We start from the raw sequence: 6356 nt of genomic DNA on the forward strand, positions 1-6356 counted from the left end.
GTCGAGCGGCCGGCCGTCGCGCGCCGCACCTGTACGAGAAACATTTTCCTCTGACGTTGCATCGGAATAATTATTATAATTCATTATTATACATACATACATACATACATACATACATATTATTAATAAATTAATTGTTTTTTTTTTTTTTTTTTTTTTCTTCAAATAAACCCACATTGCCATTTCTCTGAGCGTGTGCTGCGAGCTTCAACGAGAAACATTCGGCGCGAAACTGTCGAGCGGCCGGCCGTCGCGCGCCGCACCTGTACGAGAAACATTTTCCTCTGACGTTGCATCGGAATAATTATTATAATTCATTATTATACATACATACATACATACATACATACATACATATTATTAATAAATATAATTGTTTTTTTTGTTTTTTCTTTTCTTCAAATAAACCCACATTGCCATTTCTCTGAGCGTGTGCTGCGAGCTTCAACGAGAAACATTCGGCGCGAAACTGTCGAGCGGCCGGCCGTCGCGCGCCGCACCTGTACGAGAAACATTTTCCTCTGACGTTGCATCGGAATAATTATTATAATTCATTATTATACATACATACATACATACATACATACATATTATTAATAAATTAATTGTTTTTTTTTTTTTTTTTTTTTTCTTCAAATAAACCCACATTGCCATTTCTCTGAGCGTGTGCTGCGAGCTTCAACGAGAAACATTCGGCGCGAAACTGTCGAGCGGCCGGCCGTCGCGCGCCGCACCTGTACGAGAAACATTTTCCTCTGACGTTGCATCGGAATAATTATTATAATTCATTATTATACATACATACATACATACATACATACATACATACATATTATTAATAAATATAATTGTTTTTTTTGTTTTTTCTTTTCTTCAAATAAACCCACATTGCCATTTCTCTGAGCGTGTGCTGCGAGCTTCAACGAGAAACATTCGGCGCGAAACTGTCGAGCGGCCGGCCGTCGCGCGCCGCACCTGTACGAGAAACATTTTCCTCTGACGTTGCATCGGAATAATTATTATAATTCATTATTATACATACATACATACATACATACATACATACATATTATTAATAAATTAATTGTTTTTTTTTTCTTCAAATAAACCCACATTGCCATTTCTCTGAGCGTGTGCTGCGAGCTTCAACGAGAAACATTCGGCGCGAAACTGTCGAGCGGCCGGCCGTCGCGCGCCGCACCTGTACGAGAAACATTTTCCTCTGACGTTGCATCGGAATAATTATTATAATTCATTATTATACATACATACATACATACATATTATTAATAAATATAATTGTTTTTTTTGTTTTTTCTTTTCTTCAAATAAACCCACATTGCCATTTCTCTGAGCGTGTGCTGCGAGCTTCAACGAGAAACATTCGGCGCGAAACTGTCGAGCGGCCGGCCGTCGCGCGCCGCACCTGTACGAGAAACATTTTCCTCTGACGTTGCATCGGAATAATTATTATAATTCATTATTATACATACATACATACATACATACATACATACATACATATTATTAATAAATATAATTGTTTTTTTTGTTTTTTCTTTTCTTCAAATAAACCCACATTGCCATTTCTCTGAGCGTGTGCTGCGAGCTTCAACGAGAAACATTCGGCGCGAAACTGTCGAGCGGCCGGCCGTCGCGCGCCGCACCTGTACGAGAAACATTTTCCTCTGACGTTCCATCGGAATAATTATTATAATTCATTATTATACTTACATACATACATACATACATACATACATACATATTATTAATAAATATAATTGTTTTTTTTGTTTTTTCTTTTCTTCAAATAAACCCACATTGCCATTTCTCTGAGCGTGTGCTGCGAGCTTCAACGAGAAACATATCTATCAATACAAATGTCTATTCAAAAAAAAGAAAACAAACAAAATCATATCAGTCAATAAAATAAATAATAATATTTTTTTACTACTACTACTAGTACTACTACGTGCTACTACTGCACGCCAATACACATACATAATAAAATGAAAAATCGTCTCTCTCTCGCTCGCTCTACGAGAAACATTCGACGTCCGCTCCAATGCCGACGCGGACTATTGCTCTCGGTATAGATGTGGAGCGAAACAGTCGTGCGCACAGCGTCGACTCGTTCTCGTTGCCGCGCGTCGTTCGTCTCAAATAGACACGAACGACGGACGAGAGAGAATAGAATGTGTTCTTGTTTTTGTGTTTGTGCGAAGTGTGAGAATATTATATACATATATTCGCGCATGGATGATATAGATATGGGTATGGATTTTCGGAGGAAATTATATCAAATTCGTATTTCGAATGCGAGACCGCCGAGATCTTTCCCAGCTCTCTCTCTCTCTGTGTGTGTGGTGTATAGTACATTTTATATATCTCTCTTGTGTCAACACAAAATAACAAAGAATATACATACTACTCCTCCTCATATTTTATATAATATAATATAAAATTATATTATAGCACCGCGTTCGCAGACCGTATGGTGATGTTACCAATCGACCAAGATTTGGGACCGTCTCCCCCGGTGTTATCTGTGATGTTAAAAGAATACGCTTCTAGGCACACCTCAACGCAGGGCGCCTAGCGTGTTCGACACGTGCGCGGTCGCCACGGCGACCGTATATGTAAAGAATGTATAAAAGAGGACGCACACGCGCCCATCGTCGAAACGGTGTGCGCAGCGTCGTGTTGGAATTTATCCCTCAAGCTCCGGGCGTTGATCGTATCTAGTGCGAATCATGCGTGTGTGTGCGCATGTAATTGCCAGCCGAGTTTTAATATGTTTACAATAACGTATTGAATAAAAATTGAGAAGTTGCGTTTAGATGAATGTTCAATTTTCAAATTGTCACAACATCGATTCCCGCCCGCGGGGTCGTGTTCGTTGCAGTTTTATGTCCCTCACAGTGGTCGAGCATCGTTGTACATCACCTCGTTGCGAGATCGTGACGGGACGGCCGCTCGTAGACCGGTCAAAGTTAGTCTATCGATATGAAGCGCGAACGTCGCGTCGCGTGCAAATTCGACGCGTTACGTTCACGCGTGTCGAGAAGGCGCGCGCGCAAGCGCGCGCCCCTCGACGCCGCCGAGCCAGCGGCTCGCCGAAGCCGCGTGACCGCGGTGTAGGCGTGTCGTTTGCGTAAGCAGCTCCCTGGTTGATCCTGCCAGTAGTTATATGCTTGTCTCAAAGATTAAGCCATGCATGTCTCAGTGCAAGCCGTATTAAGGCGATACCGCGAATGGCTCAATATATCAGTTTTGGTTCCTTAGATCTTACTCAGTTACTTGGATAACTGTGGTAATTCTAGAGCTAATACATGCAATCAGAACTCTGACCAGTGATGGGATGAGTGCTTTTATTAGATCAAAACCAATCGGCGGAGGGCCATGCGTCCGAAGTCGTTAATTTTGATGAATCTGGATAACTTTTGCCGATCGCACGGTCCAGTACCGGCGACGCATCTTTCAAATGTCTGCCTTATCAACTTTCGATGGTAGTTTCTGCGACTACCATGGTTGTCACGGGTAACGGGGAATCAGGGTTCGATTCCGGAGAGGGAGCCTGAGAAACGGCTACCACATCCAAGGAAGGCAGCAGGCGCGCAAATTACCCACTCCCGGCACGGGGAGGTAGTGACGAAAAATAACGATACGGGACTCTTACGAGGCCTCGTAATCGGAATGAGTACACTTTAAATATTTTAACGAGGAACAATTGGAGGGCAAGTCTGGTGCCAGCAGCCGCGGTAATTCCAGCTCCAATAGCGTATACTAAAATTGTTGCGGTTAAAAAGCTCGTAGTTGCATTTGTGCGCCGCGCTGTCGGTGCACCGCATCCGCGGTGATACTGACACGTCTGCGGAGCATATCGTCGGTGAGCCGGCGGTAAAACGCCGGTTCAATATCAAAATCCTATCGCGGTGCTCTTCGGTGAGTGTCGAGGTGGGCCGACAATTTTACTTTGAACAAATTAGAGTGCTCAAAGCGGGCTCAAAATGCCGCTTGAATATTTCGTGCATGGAATAATAGAATATGATCTCGGTTCTATTTTGTTGGTTTTCAGAACTCCGAGGTAATGATTAATAGGGATAACTGGGGGCATTCGTATTGCGACGTTAGAGGTGAAATTCTTGGATCGTCGCAAGACGAACATCAGCGAAAGCATTTGCCAAAGGTGTTTTCATCAATCAAGAACGAAAGTTAGAGGTTCGAAGGCGATTAGATACCGCCCTAGTTCTAACCGTAAATATGTCATCTAGCGATCCGCCGACGTTACTACAATGGCTCGGCGGGCAGCTTCCGGGAAACCAAAGATTTTGGACTCCGGGGGGAGTATGGTTGCAAAGCTGAAACTTAAAGGAATTGACGGAAGGGCACCACCAGGAGTGGAGCCTGCGGCTTAATTTGACTCAACACGGGAAATCTCACCAGGCCCGGACACCGGAAGGATTGACAGATTAACAGCTCTTTCTTGATTCGGTGGGTGGTGGTGCATGGCCGTTCTTAGTTGGTGGAGCGATTTGTCTGGTTAATTCCGGTAACGAACGAGACTCTAGCCTGCTAAATAGGCGTCGTCATTCAAGGTGTGCGCGACTCTCGGGGAGCGCAACTCACTGGCGACGTATTAAAATTCTTCTTAGAGGGACCGGCGGCTTCGAGCCGCACGAGATTGAGCAATAACAGGTCTGTGATGCCCTTAGATGTCCTGGGCCGCACGCGCGCTACACTGAAGGAATCAACATGTTCTCCCTGGCCTAGAGGCCCGGGCAACCCGTTGAAACTCCTTCGTGCTGGGGATTGGGGTTTGCAATTATCCCCCATAAACGAGGAATTCCTAGTAAGCGCGAGTCATAAGCTCGCGTTGATTACGTCCCTGCCCTTTGTACACACCGCCCGTCGCTACTACCGATTGAATGATTTAGTGAGGTCTTCGGACCGACACGCGGTGGCCTCACGGCCGTCGGCGTTGCTGGGAAGTTGACCAAACTTGATCATTTAGAGGAAGTAAAAGTCGTAACAAGGTTTCCGTAGGGGAACCTGCGGAAGGATCATTAACGTTGGTTTTTTCTTTTTGTTTTGTTGTTGTCAAAGACTCGCAAAAAAAGAAAAAAATACAAAAACACGTGAATGATACGAATCAAAATCGAATCCGAGACGGTTGACTCTCTCTCGTCGATTCGCGACGTGTGCGTTGCGACACGCTTTGATTAGCGTTCGCTATCGCCTATTGATACTTTGAAATAATATTTTAATTTTTGTGTACAACCACGCAAATAAAAGAGATTTTCTTTCTTTTCGTTTGTCGTACACGTTAATGATAAGTATTATTTTCAAATTTTTTTGTTTAATTTTTTCGCACCTTTTATATTTTCTCATACAAAAACACACACAAAAACAAAACGATTACCCTGAACGGTGGATCACTTGGCTCGCGGGTCGATGAAGAACGCAGTTAACTGCGCGTCATAGTGTGAACTGCAGGACACATTTGAACATCGACATTTCGAACGCACATTGCGGTCCGTGGAGAAATATCCAGGACCACTCCTGTCTGAGGGCCGGCTGCATAAAAACAAAAAGCCACACTGTTCGCGTGACGAGCGGCGATCGCTGCGACTCCGGTCGTAGCGCCGCATCTCTGTCGCGCGTGCAATTGACGGTTTCGCTAGGCCGCCGAGCGGCCGAACGATCCGTTCGAATATATGTTCGATTACGACTCGTCATCCGTATTGGCCGTGTTAAGCCACGTCTATACGATACTTTTGTCGCACAAATAAATTCTCCCCGCCGCACCGTGTCTCCCGCGGCACGGGTGCGCGTCGAGTCTTTACGCAACGACAACGACAACGACGACAACGACGTTCGCGTTTACGCGTCGCGCGTGTTTGCTCGCATCGTCCCGGTCCCGCATGGCGATCGCGCGACGGTCGGCGCCGGTGCGCGCGTCGACGTGTCTCGACGCTGTCGTTGAAAGTTGTCGCGTTCGGCTCAGTTTCTCTTACTCTCGCGAGAGGAAGCGAAACGCGCGCGCCCGCTGCTCTAGCGGTTGCGCCCAGTGTGTGCGTGCGGTGTTTGTGCAATTGTAGTGTGTACGAAATTATTGTGACGTGTGTTCTTAAAACGGACGGAACGATGCCGTCGTTAACGAACAACAACAGAAGAACCGCTTGGTGGTGTGCGATTGATTGATTTCGCGCAACGCGACATCTATGTGTCGCCACCACCACGCTGTTCGCAAGGTGCCGCGCCGCTTTCGTGCGAGCGCATATAATGTAGGCGGACTCGACGTCCGGAGGGCGCGTGGCGTCGTCGACGCGCTTGTAAAAATAGCGTGTCGCGTA

General features: G+C 45.6%; 2 non-coding genes across 2 annotated transcripts; both read left to right on the forward strand.

The window, feature by feature from the left end:
* Nucleotides 1-3163: 3163 nt before the first annotated feature.
* Nucleotides 3164-5069, forward strand: LOC123719326. Its single transcript, XR_006755386.1, has one exon. It is a non-coding gene; the product is annotated as a small subunit ribosomal RNA (ribosomal RNA).
* Nucleotides 5070-5419: 350 nt separating this feature from the next.
* LOC123719323 lies at nt 5420-5576 on the forward strand. The gene has a single exon (XR_006755384.1). It is a non-coding gene; the product is annotated as a 5.8S ribosomal RNA (ribosomal RNA).
* The last annotated feature ends 780 nt before the right edge of the window (nt 5577-6356 follow it).

The sequence above is a fragment of the Pieris brassicae genome, unplaced genomic scaffold (genome assembly GCF_905147105.1).
Source record: "Pieris brassicae unplaced genomic scaffold, ilPieBrab1.1, whole genome shotgun sequence".
Lineage (NCBI taxonomy): Eukaryota > Metazoa > Arthropoda > Insecta > Lepidoptera > Pieridae > Pieris > Pieris brassicae.